Here is a 20,000-nt window from a genome sequence, read left to right as displayed (position 1 = left end):
AGAATTTTCATTTCTATCGAGATTCGATAAGTTTCCCCATGATGACCATCGTTCCCAATCGAGATTCTCACTCGAACGGGATCAGCAAGAACTACTCGAAAAATGCAGAAACGAAGCTTTTCCTTCGACTTATATTATTCCTCTTCCACTGTGAAAGACACAGAAGCGGATGGTCATCATAAAAATTCTAATTTCGTGAACCACTTCCGTGTGTATACATATATACATACATATATATATATATACCACCAATGTCCTGCATATCAAATCGCCGAGCATATACGAGCTCTCTTTTCTTCTTCTATCTCGTATGCTCATCAAATCTTCTTGCTTTTAAAACTCTTCTCTTTGTTTTTCCACGATATACCAAGCGCTACCGGTTATAACCGTGAACAATTATTCTTCATTGAATAAATTCTGCTAAATATATAAGGAGAATGATTCGACAATCAAATTCTCTTTCTCTGTATCGTTCCTGCGATTACATGAGAAGAAAAAAGGAAAAAAAAAACCGGGGAAAAAAGAAAGAAAAATATAGAAATAAAAAGAGCAATTAATTTTCATTGAATAAATTTTTCTAGAGAATCAAAAACCATGGAGCATACCACTGCCCTTTATCATTTCTACAATTTTACGATAAAAATAAAGAGAGAGAGAGAGAGAGAGAGAGAGAGAGAGAGAGAGAGAGAGAGAGAGAGAGAGAGAGAGAGAGAGAAAGAAAGCGAGGTTAAGTTATCATAAAAATTCTAATTTCACGAAGCCCTTTTCGTTGGAGCATCTACCGAGTGTACGCGTTAGTATGTTATAGTAAGAGTTTGTGGTTGTGCTGGTGTTGGAAGGGAGGATGTGGGGGGAGGGAAAGGGGGTAGCTCTCCCTTATCGGAACTTTATGGTTTTATACTTTATATTTTGCAGCGCGTACACGGTACACCCGCCCTCCCTTTTTCCTACTGCATTTCCCTCTCTTCTCTTTTCTCTCTTACTCTCTCTCTCTCTCTCTCTCTCTCTCTCTCTCTCCCTCTCTTTCTCTCTTTTTCTTTCTATATTCGTCTCGCTCAGAATCGTTGTATGCAGGACGTGCAAGCGGTCGTTCCTCCCGCCTCTGAGCTCAGAGATATTATGCCATTGGAGTGGTGGTTGCTCTGCTTCCGAGCAACGCTCCGAGATTTTATTCGAGAAATCCTTCGAGAAGCACTCGCTTGTTCTCTGTCCGGGAGTTGAGTAATTACCTATGCGATTGAAGGATAACATGCTAAGGGAATGTAAACGAGTCGTTGATTTTTTTCCTTAGGAGCAAAAAAAAAGGAGGAAAGAAAGAAAAAAAGAACGAAAGAAATAAAAAAGATAAAAAAATAATAAAAAAGAAAAAAAGAGCAGTAAAGTAGAAACCAAAGGAACGTGTTCTTTTATGTATTTTTTTTTTTTTTTTAACGACTAATTAAAATCATAATCTACATATATAATATTACTATGACGAACTTAGAATTGTTCGAACATAATGGACGATTCGATCTCGCTCCATTTCTAAACGATTTATATATATGGCTGCACCTAGGATAGTCACGTCGATAGACTTTCTCTAAGGAGAACGGTAAGCAAATGATGTTTGCCGAAGGGAAAGAGAAATCGATCGATCGTGATTCTCGTGCTAAAATCGACGAGAAACGAACGAGGAAGTGAGTATGAATAGGCACGATACGAAGATGATCGGTACTGAATAACTCAAAGAAAAGATGATGATGATGATGATGATGATGATGATAATAATAACTATTATAATAATAATACTAATATAAAGACAAAAGAAAACAAAAAATAATACTATTTCATCTCTGAAACTTGTCAATGGTATTGCCGATTAGAAAGGGAATAATTGTTGATAGTAAAAGTAGATTACAAATATGTTGATATTTAATTCCATAAAATGTAACGTAAAGTATTGTAAAAGATTCGCAAAAAAAGAGATGTCCTCCTCCTCCTCCTCCTCCTCCTCCTCACCCCCTTCGAAAGGGATAACATTCGGGAGGTTGACGATTATCGTTCGTCATTGACATCACTGGCTCCCATGGTAGTCGTAGCACGATGTCATCTCGGTATCGCGTTATCGCATCGGATATACGTACACGTTCATAACCGGCGAGGTATTACGATTCACTTTAGCACAATGGATATTGTTACCGGTTGACGTGTGACTGACAGCCGCGGCTTTTCTGAATGCATCTCTCAGAACTCCGTTCTCGTTCGTTCGCGCACGCCCGCTTGCATTCGCTGCATCGTGTACACATAGTATATGTACATCGAAGGATATGGATTTCGAATCGATTTAACGTCGATAGTAGAGTAGAGTCGACGTAGGCATTGCTAACTTGGCCTTTTCAATGCTTTATCATCATGGGATTTATCAACGAATTTTCCATGTAAAAAGTAATCTATAATTATCGTTTTCCTTTAAGTACTTTACAAACGTTTAATTGTATATAGAAAATCAGATAATAAAGAAAGTCTAGCGTTCTTTGGAATTTCACAGAGTTCCTCGTACGGGCTGAACTGATACGTGGAATTCGGGAGATTTCTAATCCGGGCCACGTGAGAGCGACATTTAAAAGTTACGCGGATAACGAAGCGCGAGACTCGCTAATGAAAGGCCCTGTAGCAATAGGACCGCTAATTAACAGCTTCTCGGGGAGTTAATTTGAATACAAGCTGGCCAGGCAGCTTACACGTCGCTTCTGTATCATGGACTCTCTCCCTCTCTCCTTCTCTCTCTCTCTCTCTCCCTCTCTCTCTCTCTCTCTCTCTCTCTCTCTCCTCTCTCTCTCTCTCCTCTCTGTGCATTTATGTGTACGCATATACACGCGTGTGCGTGTGTCCAAGTCCTATAGGCGTTGGTCCATGCGACGTATATATGTGTAAACGTTGTAGCTTGATTCCTGCTGCTCTCTCTCTCTCCCCCTCTCTCTCTCTCTCTCTCTCGTTTGCTCTTTCTCTCTATCTCCAGCTCGGACTCAGGTCTGCCAACCGTAGAAGCGACTAATTTAAATACACATGTCGATGCGTGCGAAGATTGCACCTATGTCCCGCGTCCCTACCGAGAGAATCTTTTCTCTCTTTCTTTCTCTTTCTCCGTCTCTATTTCTCTGTCTTGCTACCAACAAACCGATACACATAATGTTATGCGACGACAGCGAACAGGTAACTTTACCTACGTCAGCATCGCGTTGATAGAAACTCTAGAAATCGAGCGTGATCCTATCCATCCTCTTTCTCGTCCTTTACACTTTCGTGAAAAAGAAAAGAAGAAAAGAGAAAAGAAAAAAAAAATAGAAAGAAAAAAAAAAGAAAAAAAGAAAGAAAAATCTTTAAACGTGCAAGTAAATGACGATAAGGCCATTAGAATTATTTCCAGCGAGTGAGTAATAGAAATAACATCCCACGATTCTATCTCTATCTCTCTCCTTCTTTCGATCTCTCCGACTGTATAGATCCTAATCGTCGTTCTGGTTTTACAGGCGCATAATTTACGATCGCATTGTCCTACGCCTTTTATGACCATAATTCCACGGTTTTATGATCGCTCACGTCTATCGTGCGATAATAAAGTCCACGCGCGAATTACTACGATTGAACTCTATAATTATGGTTTTCCTCGCTGGCAGTGATGATAAAACGCGATGGAAATAGGTGCGCACGTTTGGTACGTGAAATGGAAAACTTTCCATTTGGACGAACACGCGTTCTCCAAAGAGGAACGAGTTCGAACGAGTGCTTGATTTTCGTCTTGTACGTTCGTTTTTTAAAAGAACGCATAACAGAAGCGAAGGAAGGATGATACGCAGAGGAATGTAAGAGGTCTGCTACGAGAAGAGGTGCCAGGAGAAGGACTCGAGCTTTGCATACGTCCGGTTAGTCATATCGCTCAGGTGGCATTGAATCTGCTGAATCGCTAATGAGACTACGAATCGACAAGCCTCGTCCGAGAAAAAAGCCAACGGAGCGTAACCAGCCAGGCCGGTTTCTTGAAGCTTCGTTGCTCCTTCGCTGCCTCGTCGTTCTCTCTCCTCGTTTCGTCCTCCCTCCCCCGCCCCCCCCCCCCCTATCTCTCTCTCTCTCTCTCTCTCTCTCTCTCTTTCTCTCTTCCTCTTCGTCGTTCCCTGAAGAACGCGCTTTCTACATCTTAGATCTGAATTTCAAAATACGCGCGCCGTCAACCTTAAAGGCGTAGAAGAAATATAAATGCTACGGGGGCTATGATTCACTTCTCTGACACTTTTCCTAGAGTGGAGATTCCGCCTGAAGAGATCGATACGTCCTTTCCTATTAACGCTCGCCACTTTCACCGGCAGCCAGTGTTACACTTATGACGTAGCGCTTACGATAGAATCGATATCCTCGATAACATCGGTTACGAGTTCGCCGGCACCTTAATTTCATATCGAAGGTATATCGTTGAACGTGTACGACCCTTTTCCATCGCCATCGTTGACCAGTCGCTTGGCAAGATGCTCGATCAGAACGATTACGCTCTTTCCTGCTCGAGGAGGACACTTTTGGCGTATATCAAAGATACAACATCGTCCTTCGAATTGAACGGCTGTGCCTACTACTAACCGGGAAGCAGCTGCCGGAATTGGTACTTTGATCGGATAAGGCACTTAATTTTGGACGTATTAAGAACATATTTCTTTTCTTTTTTTTTCTTTTTTTTTTGTTTTTTTTTAACTCCTTCAAGAGTCATCGAATAGCGCTTGCGCGAGAGCCTAATAAAAGCTGGCCCCTGGGAATTCGGGGGAACGTTACTCGACGTCAAGGCGAGACGTAATAAATGATTTCGAAAGTACGATAATACGTATACCTATGTCGAAGAGAATTTCGATCGATTGAGACCGACCTTACTTATACGACTCGGCAAAATTCCTACACGCGATCGATCAAGGTATATGCATGTTATTACGATGTCGCGATTGACGTCATTCTATCCTAGAGTACAATACGGTGAACCACGCTGTTAGCCGATATATATCACCGGATTCTCAATGAAAAAGATGAAAAAAATGAGATGGATAGGACAACCGCTACAGTTCTTTTAATGACAATGGATTTGATTTATAAAACGAGTTAGCAAAAGCTCTTACATCGAAATATCTTGTAACGATAATACCCCAAAAATATCCAAGTTATATCTCATCCATATAAAGGTCAATGAGACACAGAACTTGCTTTGGTATAAATCGCGGCCATGATCTTTACTGCGAGGCTGCAACGAATCAAAGTTAAAACCTCCAAGTAGCAACCCCGTCAACAGTGGGTAGATGCTGTCTGCAGGCACGGAGATGCGATCAATATTATACGCTTCTCTCTCTCTCTCCCCTACCAAAGAGTACTCTCCCTTCTCCACCCTCCTCCTCCTCCTCTTCCTCCACCTCCTCCTCCAACCTCTAGCTCCACTTCCCTCCTCTTGGTATCCCTCGTACCTCAGCTCGTGCTTTCTGTCTCTCTCGATTCGTGATTCTGTCTCTTCCTACGTTCGCGGATTCTCCTCTTGCCTCATTCTCCCTCTCTCCTTGTCTTCTCCCACTACTGTCTCTTCTTCCTCTTTCTCTATCTCCACCTTCTCGCTTTATCTCTCTCTCTCTCTCTCTCTCTCCCTCTCCCTTTCTCCCTGTTCTTCTCTCTTTCTATCTCACTGTTCGCGTTCATCCACCCTACGTCTCGCCCGTCCCTCCCCTCTCTCTGTCTCTCTCTGTCTCTCTCTCTCTCTCTTTCTCCGCACATCCGAGCCACCTGTGACGTCACTATCGTGGGACGCCATCTTGCCATCAGACAACCGAGTCCCTCCGTTATCGTTCGTTCCCTCTGTACACCCGCACCCCCGAGTACCCGACTGGCTTACTGGCTGGCTAGCTCGCTAGCTGGCTGACTGGCTGGCTTTTCCAACCCTTCTCCCCTAACATCCCTAGAATCCTGACTAGGATCCCGTCACGAGGATATTCCAACTACTCTCTCTCTCTCTCTCTCTCTCTCTCTCTCTTTTCTCTCTCTTTCTCTCTCTTGCTTTGTTTCTTCTTGATTTATACAATTACGTCGTTCACAGGTAACGCAAATTAACGAAATTTCTAGCTTGTTCTTGTATATGATGCTTACAAGTTAGACCATTTGAAAGAAACACAAAAATTGTTCTGCCTATTGGAGAGAATTGATAAAGAAGAGACCACAGAAAAGGATCAATTACGTACCTACGTTCAAGATTGAAGCGTGAATGTTTTCGAGAGATCCGTTTCCTCAAACTAAGCTCTCTTACGAGCTTAACAGCACAAACGTTAGGACAATAGGAAACGTCCAGTCGTATTATTGGTCGACGTTTGCTAAAGGAGTGTGCGAGGCTAAAATTGAAAGCATCGCTTGATCGACGCGTTGGTGGTCCCTCTTGTTCTCTTTCTCTCTCTCTCTCTCTCTCTCTCTCTCTCTCTCTCATTCTCGACGATGGTAGCCTCTGTAAGTTGAAACAATAAGGCTTAACTACCACCACGACGATACACTCGAGTCATCCCTGAAGTGTGCTTTGTGAGGGCACGCGCCCCTGTCATTGCGGGAGCGAAGCTGCGGTAGGTTCATGGAGCATGGGAAGTTTCTACGTGTGTGTGCCACGCTTCTAAGAGGAGAATTGGGGGGAGAGAGAGAGAGAGAGAGAGAGAGAGAAAGAGAGAAAGAGACGCGCCTGTGCGAACGTATGTCCTATTGTACCTGATCGTGCCAGAATGCTCGTTACGCTTATACCAAACCTGAATTTCCTGGCCCAGCAGCACTTGCTTATTTCTTCCAACTTCTTTACTAACTATTAACTTTCGCAATTTGTACGATAATAATCTTATATAATTATATGTCTTTGAATTATTTTTAAAAATCGGAAAGATCTTTCTATGATTTCTCATTATGTTTTTTTTTTGTCTTTTTTATTTTTATCATCAAAAGGATACGCGTATGTACTTGGAATTGAAGAAATCGAAAGGACGTGTCGAAAGTAAAGCCTTACAGAGGGTCGACCAATGAGTACAAAGAAAAATACAGAGAGAGAGAAGGAGAAAGAGAGGAAGTTGCGTGGGTTCGTTCGGTGGTAGGTCGCGGGTTGCAAACAATCGGCCGGACGGATAAGTTTCGCAACTGATTCGAAGCATATGCGAGACACTCGAAGCAAAGTGCTACGCGCAGCGTGGCATCTGTAGTGCTAGCGCGTGCCTGACAATGCGCACTTGTGTGCCGAGCACTCATCGAGTGTTCTCCAGTTCATATTATCGTTACCGTACTTAGATTACATAGGCGCCTCGAAGCATTCGAGCTTCTCTTTTTTAGGACCACACAACGTACGCTACATTAGCTACGTTAACGAGCAAGCAACATGCAATAAACTAGTCGGAAGACGTTCTTCTTTCGCATTGATTTTTTTTCTTTAACTTTTCTTTCGTTTCAATTTAAGCGAGAGAATCGTAAGGATAGATAGATAAATGAGAAAACAAATAATCTTAAGTATAACGATGAAATATAATGGAAAAAAAAGGATGATACAAAGTTGAGATTTAGAATTTGAAACGAAGAAGAATCGATGTTGAAAGGTACGATTTTGGCAATTAGCTCTCTCACGACGGTGGTAGAGATCGGAAGCAGAGAAAACGCCGTTTCGGATTCATCGCTCGACGAGTATCACTCCGGTCTATCTTCTCCGGGTCATAAATCTCAGACGATACTGCGCGGTTTGCGCAGATTCGAGCCGTCGCACCTCCCTTCGAGCCCCTTTCAACCTCCAGCAGCAGTAGCAGCAGCAGCAGCAGCAGTAGTAGTAGCAGCAGCTCACCCCCTTCTCGACCCTCCTCCATGCGTCCGTTAGTGAGTCGAGATTATGCTGCGGCGTGTGTCACAACGCTTGAGGAATTTATGCTTAGGCCGATATCTGGCTGCTCGCGCTTTGCATACTCTCTCTCGCTCTCTCTCTCTCTCCCTCTCTCTCTCTCTCTCTCTCTCTCTCATTCTCTCTCGTAACGTTAAGATCGCGTATAGAGATTATCAACAAAATTTATAATGCACCCCCAAGGCGAATAATTGTTGATCGAGTACCCAGCACAACTACGTAAATTGGAGAGAGTAGAGTTCTCCTTCTCGTTCTACCTCCGATTACGTTCCTGAACCTTCAACGAGTTGAACAACAAGATGGCATCATGAACTTTGTTGATTCCATGAAAAGTACAGTTACGCTATGTTACCACCGGTATATTTGTTCAAGCACGTTAACCGCACAACAGAATTCCGGTCTCGATAAATAAATATATTATATAAAAAGTCCATATATATTGTATATTTATATATATATATATATATATATATGTGTGTGCATCTGGATACTCTCTTCACAGCCAAGACCTTCTCACGCTCTGGCGCACCAAAATGGCGGCATAAAAAATGGAAAGAGAAAAAGGTGGTAGACAGAGGAGGCAGAGAGGAGAAAGGATGAAAATGGTGCTTGAGAATATTGTCACCGGTCACGAGAGCTCGTCCCGTGTGCGTGCGCGAGGGCGTTCACGATCCTCGTCTAAAGGTGAGCCAATGGGAGAACGAGAAACACGTTGCGTGACACGGGACGGACTTTTTCGCTCTCCGGAGCACGCTCCACCCGTGCCATGGAACGAGAAAGAAACCTACCACTGTCATCGTCCCTCCTTCCTATAATAACGCGAAAACAAACGAAAAAAAAAAGAAAAAAAGAAAAAAGGAAAAAAAAAAGAAAAAAGAGAAAAAAAATCAAATGTCAGACGTCATGCTCTGAATTTTTTTCACCCGTGCATCTTTTTCGAGTCTGCTTGGTTGCACTTACGTGTACGGAAGGACCTCCTTGCTAAAATGAATTCTACGATCTTTAGCAGAGCATACAACAGAGCTCTGGATCTTTAAAAGAAAGCACATCGTGGACTCAACGAACGATACGATAGATCACTACACGGCCGAGGGAACTAAGCAGGGTGATCCAAATAAATATCTCAACGTAGCTCATGAATCACTGATAGGATCACGCCACGAGCACTTTTTCCTCCGTTCTCCTCCGCCTGCAGGGTCGGGTCTCATTTGGAAGACTGGGAGTCCTCGTAGTTGATAGGTGTCGCATGATTGAAAGGTTCGCTCCGTGAGCAGATCGTCTATCGAACGATGATTCCATTTCGGATTCTTTTGCAGGGAATGCTTCGAGGAGTAGAGTAAGAGAGATGGAATGAAAAGAAAGAGAGAGAGAGAGAGAAAGAGAGACAGAAGGATGGAGGTAGCATCCCACCCTGCTTTCTTAAACAGAGAGCAAGATCTTCGAAGAAGATACAAGGGCAAGAGCCGATCTCACGAAGGCCAGGTACGTCTCTTCCACTCTTCTTCTTCTTCTTCTTCTTCTTCTTCTTCTTCTTCTCTTCCTTCTTCTCCTCCGCCTCCTCTCCGTTTCTTTGTCTTTTCTGTCGTTTAGACAGCAGAGATAACGATATTGAGAGATATTGACTCGGACTTTGAGCTTCCCTAACTCGAATACTAGAACCCTACGATGATCCCCTGTTGTATGTTTAGAAATATCTAGTTCATCTTAGTTAACGATCGATCAAAAACTCTATTAGAATCAGAAAGAATATGGTATAGAAAAAAAAAAATTCTTAGCAGACTATCTAGCAAAGTTTTCTCTTAGACCATGACGAGGAGCGTCATGCGTGTCGTGCAGATGAATAATTAATAGCAACTGATGGAGGAAGAGGGCGACGGCAACTACGACAGCATCCTTCATGAATGCAGATCTTCGCTCGAGTTAACCCAAAGCCTGTTCGAGCATCGCTATCAGAAACTAATCCGACCATTAGGGTGACTTCGCTTCTAGCAGAGATGACGTTGTCGGCACGGCTTACCTTTTCAGGGGTGGGCGTTCTATATTCTATACTCTCCCTTCTCTGTGTCATAAAGCGTCGATACATCAAGCTTTGCATTCCTGATATGGGAACTCGTGCCGGAGTCGAAAGCCAAGTCCTGGTATTACGCGAGAAAAGGCCAACCTGCAGGTCTATGGGAAACTGACGAAGTTTGTCCAAAGGATCAATGCCGATCGTTTACGAAGATGAACGACTAGCATTGTAACTACGTCGAATCGATCTAACTTTCATACTTTACAAACCGCTCGCCAGTCTTCCCCCCTCCCCCTCTACCCCCTCCCGCCCTCCTCGACATTACGAGTACAACGCGATTTCTAACTTTCGCAAACGAAAAACAATGAAAACTTTCAATGTAAACCTGAATGAATTGAATATTTCGATTTGAGCAAAAGGGTGTTGACGCGCATTGGCAAACAAACAGAAAAAGTTAGATATTTTTTTTTTCTACAGAACAAATTATCAGGAGGAGATATATATATATATATATATATATATATATATATATATTCCCTAAAGAAACAAACGAAAGGCCCTAAACAAATACTCGAAAAGATTCGATTCCCTGTTGACGTTTGGTGACTTAGCAGCAATTCAGCCGAGCCAGAGATCCGCGTTTGGTACGTACGGAAAAGGGAAGAAGAGAAAAAGGGATTCGTGAAGAGACGGCAGGGAGAGAAGTAAACGGCCTACGACGAGACTTTTGTGCTTGGCAGTGTGTCGAAGGGTGCGACTGGCACGTGCCGATCTCTGTGGGATCATTTGGGGAAGGGCGCCAAAATCAAAACTACTCCCCTCCCCGCTTAGATCGGCACGTTTGGTCCTGTACTTCTCTTTCTCTTCCTGGACACTTCAGAATTAAGTCCGTCGCTTTGTCGACCTAGTTATTGTATACATTACACTCAAAACGATCCTGAGATCGGTCTTATTCATATATGATATTCAACGCAATTTTCCTTTGCAACAATGTGTACCAATTTCCATCACTATGTGAGAGTTCTTGGGTTAAGGAACGGATGAGTCAGGTGTGAGCAGGAAGAAGAGAGAGTTCATAGGTGTGTAACATTTAACAATGCGCTTCCAAGCGGGTATACCTTCCAAGTGCGTTCACCTAACACCTCGGCCACTAGCTAGAGCAACGATTTATGTACGAAGGAGTCCGCCCACCTCCTAGTATCTTCATCTCAGCCCGCAGGACGTGCTCGACGAGTCGACTCAAGAAGTAGAAGGGAGAAGGACGATCTTCTTCTACCTTCTTCTTCTTCTTCTTCTTCTTCTTCTTTCATTCTCGTGCACGAGCACATGAACACTCACGTGCACCTCCCACACGCACACCCATGCGGTCCTTGTCTTACTCGGCTAACCTCTAATTAATAAACGCACCGACCGGAGCTTCTACCTCCGGCGACACGTGTATCTGGTAAGTGTTACTCTCTCTCTCTCTCTCTCCCTCTCTCTCTCTCTCTCTCTCTCTCTCTCTCTCTCTCTCTCTCCCTCCCTCTTTCTCTTTCTAACTTATGAAAAAAATTGTTGCAAATTTTCTCACAAATACTCTTTCCAACTGGTTAATGAATTTTCAAATATTATCGCAAAATACTCATAGTTAATTCTTATATATCCTAAAGAAAGAGATAGAGATTCCATACGTTATAAATCAAGTGGCAAAGCATCCCTAACTAAATCGACTTTGCGTAACCAAAACTACAGCGAGAAAGGAGGAGGGAATAGATGTCTAGCGAGCTATAGGAAGGGAAGTCGAAAACGCTTTGCGGTGGTTACCGGTGTGAAATGTTCCCATGGGGGGTCTACTATGACTACAGGGAGAATATGAAAGAGAGAGAAAGAGAGGACGAGGACGGCCCCAATCCTAAAGTCTCCTATCGATGATGGTAGTCATGGTAGTGATGGTGGTGGTAGTAGTGGTGGTGGCACCCCTAGCAGAACAATATGTTAGCCGTCTTTCGTTACGCGAGCCACCAAACATCCGATTATACTTATTATCCCGTAAGCGTATCGATCCACCCGCAAAATCTATATCTCTGTGAGAATCGTTGAAGCACGGCCTCGGAATTATCGACATTATCGTGATTAATTAATTAAAGTTTCTTTACTTTTTTTCTTTTTTTTTTTTTTTTCACGCATTAATATTTTTGTTAACTTCTGTGTGAAAAGTCATGGTTAACCTATCTTGAATCGTACGTGCTTTCTATGAAAAGCAATAGAATCGTACAAATACAGATAGATACACAGATATTCACTGGCAAAGGAATGGCCGGCTCTGTTCGTATGTAAATCCTTAGCGAAGAACAGAGACGTAATCACAGAGGGAACAGACTCGTAAATCTTTGGACCGTGTCATTCGCAAGTTACAACTCAGGATTTAATAACATATCCTTTAGAAACAACGCACCGACCTAAGCTGTTATTTGGCTATGCAACTTGGCCCTCGGGCCGATCACACTTTCAAAGTCTGCGCGAGGTGTACTTCGTTTATGGCTTTCGTGAATTCGTCCGATTACTCTACCCTTCAGAAATTTTAACAAGATTGCCAAATTGCAAAAACAGTGGAGAAATTTAATAGCCAAGTTAAATCGTGTTAACCGGTGGGTGGTGAGTGCAGGGATTTGTTTAGGAATCGTGAAGACCCTTCGCTACGAAACAACCCCTGAAATTCGTTCGACTAAGGGGTGAGCATCGAATGCCACGCGGATATCTGGGGGTATCGCTGACGCGGAGTCACCCTTGAGTGCCAGGATTAAAGATTAAATAACCAGCGTCTCACCGAGCAGCCAGTTAACCGCCCATTTAGCACCGCCTGCGTTTTGATCTCCCTTATCCTAAAATATCGAAGAACAATTTTCTCTTATCCGATCGGTTCTCTTTTTTTTTTTTCCTGTTTTTTCTTGGCACCATATCCACGAATTAACAAGGAATTGTCCGATATTGTAAATAAATGAAAAATTATGATCGGCGTTCTTATCGGTGTAATTAATTAAAAAAATAATTTGTTAAAGATAGATCGGAACATAAACCTCCCGACTAATACAGCTTGCGCTTGTCCAAAGGTTTATTGGTTATTCAGGAAACGTCGTACGCGGTATCACCTGCTGCACCTTTTGCCGGACGCATCGAGCATTGACCGAGCGGAATCTAATTTGTTCATCGACTAAATTCAGCGCCTCTTTTCGATCCAATTACCGAAAAGACAACGAAACAGAAGCAACTGTCGTCGTCTTTGCCATTCGCGAAATTTCTCTTCTCGAGACAAGAAGAGACCGCTGATGGTCGACAAACGATATATAACAACTCATGGAATTCTCGTAATGTATACTGTTATTACTTTAATGGCTTTCGTTGGATAAACCTGCTTCCTTCGGGAAATAGTAATTAGAGGATATAATCTCGCTACGAGATCGTACCTGAAACGCGATGCGAAATTAATTTCGCGTCAAGAACTTTATCACGTTATCTAAGAACAAAATTATCCTTTACATAAAATGACATAAAAGGATTATCTCCGATGTTACTCTCGATACAGTTCTACGAGTTACAGCTATTCGTCATGGGAGCAGAGAACTTGATATACCGATGGGGATCGTCTACAAATTCCATAAATCCAATGTGAACTTTAGTAGTAGTAGAATACGCAGTTACCGTCGGTGAACAACTCACTATAGAATTCTCACAGGGATCAAAATGACTATTAGTAGAACGTTACTATTGTGCCGGATGATTCACATGACTTCCAACGAGTCTAACTTGTCGGAATATCATAATAGAACCTGCAAGTAATAACTTTAAACAAATCAACAATTTTTTTATTTTTTTATTAAACAAATTAATTATTAGTATTGTCACATATACGTTTCATGGGACCAATCCCTTAAAGCCTATGAATTCTATCTGATTACGTAGAACTCAGTGATAAGCTTTGATCGCATCACTGACATTGTCTTCATCCACTTTAATCACGCTCCAATACGCTCGGCACGATTTATCAAAGATAAATCCTACGTCCGAATGTCCCCATGCATGTTCTTACGTATCATTTGTACGATACAACAGTTAATAGTGCAAATACATTAGGGTGAACCCTCTGGATTCTTCTTTCTATACGTCGACATGGGAAATGAACAAGCATCTCTGACCGCATTCGCGCCCCATTAACTGGACCATCACTTTCAACAGACAACTCTTGCCACGCAAGCATGTTAATAAACTTCTGATCTTTTCTACTTTTTAGGTCATAACATATTTTTTCTTTTTTTCTTTTTTTTTTGTTTTTTTTTTTGTGTCTTTTTACATAAAAATCTTGCGAATTAAAGAGAAATTGTACGAGAAACTTTTCCTTCGAGAAGAAACTCTCACGTAACTCGTACGGATTTTATCGTCCATTTTTGATGTAACTTTGAATGCGCTAGGGTGAGAAAAAAAAATACAATCTAACAAATTGATGACTTAATAAATAAGTAACCGTATCCGAACGTAGGAACCCTTCAACGATTTTAAATTTTCAATGGAGCCGCGAGAAGGGTGACCCTTTAACACGGCGCGTGTGAAATATTCCAAGTATACGGGGTTCAATTGTTGGCAATGACAATATGGTCCAAAAAGAAACGAAAAAGGGGCCGTTTTCCGGACGATCGGTCAAACTCTTGACAAGAAAGCCGATAACGCCAACTTTTTGTCCGCCTTCTCTGAAGGTTCTGAAAAAAAAAAAGAAAAAAAAAAAAAAAGGAAAAGAAAAAATGAAAAGAAAGAAAAAAAAAGAAAAGATTGGAGTCTAGAATCCAATCGATATATCCGATGCTCCATATCAAAGTCTTCCATTATTTTTTGATATCTGCGACAAAGAACGCGAGTAAGAAACTTCGACGATATGAATAATAAATTATCTATTTTATTATTACAGACATAAACTGGCTGGTATACACGTGTACTATGGTTACTATGTTAGAGGGATGCATTGTACGAACGAACGAAGAATGAAGAAAATTATGCACGTACGTGTTGCAAGGCGTGTCCTAGGATTTACTTCCGTCACAACGATAGATAGAAATGACAGGAGAGATTGCTGTTGTACAAAGCTGCGGGATGCTTGTCGAACGCCCCTCTTCACCGTTTCAATGCTACAATCGTTTCAGACTACTGACAACTGTAACACCATAGAACGACGAGCGAGATACCCATGAGAATCTCGTCCCAAATCCATGTGGGCGTAAGACGATGTGACGATTACGATTATGAGACGTACAATTTCTCGAATGAAATTTTAAACAGGTACGTCGCAATATTGTATTAGACATTTCTAATAAAAATATCGTCCACAATTTTTTTTCCTTTCCTTTTTCTCTCTTCTTTTCTTTCTTTTCTTCTTCTTTTTTTCTTTTTATTATTTTTCTTTTTTTATTTTTTATTTTTTTACACAGAGAAACAGGGCAAACGTCCAAAGGCAAAAGTATCATAGCGAATCATGAACAGAGGCAATAATTCTAACGTAACAAGATCATATCGTGCTGTGCAACGTTCTAGCTTAAAGTCACGAAGCAAAATCATATATCGTTGCGAATCGTTCTCTCTCTCTCTCTCTCTCTCTTTTTTATGGACTAGTTGGAAATTCTAAAAAAAAAGTAGTTTGTAACTTTCCCACTACGCCCACCGATCGGTACTTTTTAATGGAGGCAGGACCAGCCTCTCTCTCTCTCTCTCTCTCTTGCTCTCTCTTGAAAAAAGGGTTGCCTACGAAATTTAAACATCCATCATTTCTCGTCGACGAGTTAACCTCGCAACCCCTTTTGTCCTCCTTGATCTCCCTTCTTCTACCTGCCACGCGCCATTATAATGCGAACGGTTAAACTCGCTTTAAATTTAACTGCTCCCTTAAAACTTAAGCTATGCTTTACGAGCGTCAACGAACATCTCCTCCATCGACGATGGCGCGTACGCGCGTGTACGATTATTCTTGAACAAGCAGGTAACGCGTCTAGATGTATGCGTAATGTAAGAGAGAGAGAGAGAGAGAGAGGAGATACTTCGAAGGCGCCGTCTGTTTTTACGACCTCTCTATCTCGCTTCGCCCTTTTGTTGCACGCCTCGGCGTACTGTATCGACGAGGGAAAGTGCACACTAAAATGGAGATTGTCCCCTGGAGCATTTACGGATCGAAAGATAAATTCGTAATCTGTTACGGGACGGCTTTTTAAGCGGCTTTTGTGTTACTAGGTGGTTCAAGAAAATGTGAGAACACGCGTGCTGAGTTTAAGGACTCATGATCTCAAATGAAAATTTGTCTGTTATCCAATAGTTGTCTTTTATTACTAAATAAATTATAATACGTTGAAAAGTTTCTCGGAATGATCCAAATTATATACATAAAAGGAAGATATTATTATACATAAATGAAAATGTCCCATTGGAAAATTTATTCAAGATGAAGACAGTCCTTAGAATTATATTTCATACAAAGTATATTTTCCTCTGAATCATTAACTGGAAATAGTAAAATGTTTGATGTAATGCGAATGAAGTTTAACAAGACCGACACAGTAAGATCTCGTAACCATACACCTGGTCCAAAGTACCGGACCTTCTCTTCTGGATAAGAAGAGCAATATATATATATATATATATATACACACATACATATATACGAGTAAAGCATATAACCAACTCACATGCATATATACGTATGTACGTATGTAAGGTGGCTGGCTAACATTCCAGTCCTGGAGAGTCCGAGTCTCGACCCGGCCCACCTGTTTATCCCGATATGGCATTAGCTATTGCCGGAGAGAACACCGAAGAGCGTGTGCATGCGCACGATATGATAATGTAAAGACAGCCATCCGGGCAATCGCCGTGGACTTTAGCCGCGACTAAACGAGGATCGCTTATCCCGCGAACATCCGCTACCACCACCCTTCTTACTTTGTTTCTCATGCGGCTAACCGCCGCGTTACTTTGTATCTCCCTTCAGATTCAGAAGAAAGAAAATCAACCGAGAGATAAAAAAAAAAAAAAGAAAAAAAGAGAGAAAGAAAGAAACAAATCGTTTGCTTTATAAATCCGTAAATAAATCAACCTTTTTAAAAGCACCTAATAATATCTAATCGATATCTTTCACGATCATATAATTAATTAAACGTGACGTCTATCCGAAAAGATTTCTTACGGTATAGCATAGAACAAAACTCTATGGATATTCGATATTCGAATTGAGGTATGAAATGCAAAGGTGACAAAAAAAAAAAAAAAAAAAAAAAGAAAAAAAAGAAAAGGCGCAAAAGAATAAGAAAAAGAAACGAAGGATCTCTATTCGGTTGGGAGAGAGGCACTCTCGAGTCGAACGGAAATCCTTAGGAAAATGGTTCGCGGTAGTGAGTCGAGTTCTCCGTAGTAGCGGAAGCCAAAGATCTCGAGTGCAGTATCCTGCTGATAAAACGGGTGCTGGAAAGGAGATACAGACGAGGCGTATACCTGATAATACGGCAGATTATGATAATTTTTGGACGTTCGCAAGCCGTTCCGTCTTCGGATTTCAACGAGTACGCGGAGGAGAAACGTATCGCTCGAGATATCATCTCGGCTCTTAGCTCACGCCACCACACCGCCACCGTCCTGCTGCTTTGGGAGTAACTTAAAACTGTAAGAACATAAACTGTGCGGTGCGTGGGAGTCGGTCTTGAAAGGAGAGTAACGTAATAATAAACCCCCTTAGTCTCGAGGAAAGAAAATGCTAAGTGAAAAGATTTTTCATTTATTTTTCTTTTTTTTTTTTTTCTTTTTATCTTTTGTTTCTCTTTCTTTTTTCTTTTCTTTTTCTTTTTCTTTTCTTTCGCGTTCTGTTCTGTGCAAGGAAAAGGGAAAAAGATAATGCAAAAAAAAAAAAAAAAAAAAAAAAAAAGAAAAGGAGAAAAAACAAAGTACATTCGAGTTAGAATCGTGAGAGATCATTTGAATCGTTCAACCGTACATATAAATCGTTCCCCATTTGAGAAAGTTCCTCGCATGTGGATACGTTTCTAGACGTTTTTACCGCTAAATCACTGGAAGAGCTTCAATATATCGTTGGACTCGCTGCGGAGGAACCGCAGCCAAGTTCGCATCATGCATAATAAACGAAAATATCTGTAGCAAGCTATAGATCTTCTCGGCTTGTGTTAGCAAGTGGTCGTGAAAACTTGTACCACTTATGTAGGCCACGAAAGCATGACTCTCCACAAGAATTCATTATCTTACGCAAGACATGAACGTTTTCACGCATCTCTCTCTCTCTCTCTCTCTCTCTCTCTTTTTTCTCTCTAAATCACTTTCGCAAAACGTTCCGCAGATGTATCAAACTCTCTCTCTATCTCTAAAAAGAAAACTAATACATAATGACGTCGTAATTCATCGAGCGTAAAATTAACGGACGTTTATTATGAATCATATTAGGACTTTTTTCTTTTTCTTTTCTTTTCTTTTCTTTTCTTTCCTTTTTTCTTTTTTTTTTTTTTTGTAATCGCAAGAATCCAAAAATATTTGAACTTTTCAAATGGACTAACAGATCGAACCAAAGGAAAGATCGGGAAACGAGGATGGATAAGAATGAGAAGAATAAGACGAAGAAGAAGTTCGTGAGTAAGAAAGAGAGAAAGGGAATTATCTGAAGCTATCTCGTTTTCTGAGCGATCGTCTTTTGGTTCGGCTAACGCGCGAGTGCCGCGCGACGAAACCGGAAATTACGTCTGGGCTTCCATCTCCGGTGTTGTGCCGAGAGAACTCGCCTTGGTGGAATTCGCCGTGAGAAAGCGAACGAGGAGGATAGACGACGCCCTCTTCGTTCCTCCACCTCCACCTCCACCTCCACCACCTCCTCCGCCGCCACCTCCACATTCACCTCCACCTCCCCCTTCTCCTCCATCTTCATCGTCGTCGTAAAGGACGGAGAGTAAGGAGTTATTAAACTTGTAAACCTTCCTATCCACCGCCCGCGATACTCCGTTAACTTGCTTTCGCCTTCTAATAATAACGTTCACGATGATGGAAACCACTGGGAGATTCGAAGCGACGAGTTTTGCCACTTTATCGCATAAATGAATACGCGATCCGTTTCCATAAAGAACGTAGTGTACCGTTAATACTTCATACTTGATCAGATAATTGTCTCGTGGTCTTCGAATTATCAGCTCGTTATCGGGACCAGTTTGATCGGTTTAATTTGTAGTCGGACCTTAAACGTATCCAATATGATTTTGTTTTTACGTTTTATATAGTAGCTCTTACCGACGATTTAACTCTAGTAATTATCACCGTTGATACATTTTGTCAACGTCCGTAGAAAACATTTTGGATTAGGATTTAAGAAAAAAAAAAAAAAAAAAAATCATATTCAGATACAGATAGCTAATCGTTCTATTTTACTTTCTAAAAGTGAACAGCTGCATGTTATTTGAATATTTCATATCGAATCTGATAATAAATCGATCAACTATAAACGATGAAATATTCGTAATTATCCTAGATGGAAAGTTATAGGACAATTAATAACATACGATGAACAAAACGAGAAGACACATATCCCTCTGTAATATATTTCTACGTGTGTTGCAAGAGATTTAGCAGTAGCAAAAGTCATTTCCTAAAGGCAAGGTTCAAGTTACTGTAGCAACAGACCGAGCGAAGCCTCGGTAGAGGGTAATAAAGCCATCTTGCTGAGGGAAGCTCGGGAGGGTGTTTTACCTCTTCCACCCTCGCAAACCGCCCCCGAGGAGGTGCCCGGATAGCGATCTATACTGCTGGGCACCCCTCTCGACGTTGCCAAGCAACCACTCTCTCTCTCTTCCTCTCTCAACCCCTTCTCTCTATACCAGGGAGAGAGCTCTTCCACCCTACAAAAGAGACAGAGGGGAGAGAGAGAGAGAGAGAGAGAGAGAGAGAGAGAGATCGCAAGAGGATTGGAGAAAGAGAGAAAGAGGGAGATTGCAGTCTTATCTCGCAAGATACCGACAGTGCCCCTGCCTCCTTCAAGCCTCCTCGTTTCATCCTCCTCGTTTTCCTTCTTCTCTCTACCTCCTTTACCCTTCT

General features: G+C 41.8%; 1 long non-coding RNA gene across 3 annotated transcripts in view; it reads left to right on the top strand.

Moving 5' to 3' along the window:
- LOC124953697 overlaps nucleotides 1–20,000 on the top strand; it is a 241,591-nt gene that overhangs the window by 213,928 nt on the left and 7,663 nt on the right. The window contains exons 4-6 of one of the 3 annotated variants that reach the window (XR_007102305.1): nucleotides 9,217–9,382; nucleotides 14,848–15,215; nucleotides 15,365–17,113. This is a non-coding gene — a long non-coding RNA (uncharacterized LOC124953697). Of the gene's footprint in view, nucleotides 1–9,216; nucleotides 9,383–14,847; nucleotides 15,216–15,364; nucleotides 17,114–20,000 lie in introns of those variants that run through there. The other 2 variants (XR_007102303.1, XR_007102304.1) reach the window with 2 other exon arrangements.

This window comes from Vespa velutina, chromosome 13 (genome assembly GCF_912470025.1).
Source record: "Vespa velutina chromosome 13, iVesVel2.1, whole genome shotgun sequence".
Classification (NCBI taxonomy): domain Eukaryota; kingdom Metazoa; phylum Arthropoda; class Insecta; order Hymenoptera; family Vespidae; genus Vespa; species Vespa velutina.
This window is presented reverse-complemented; position numbering and strand designations above follow the sequence as displayed.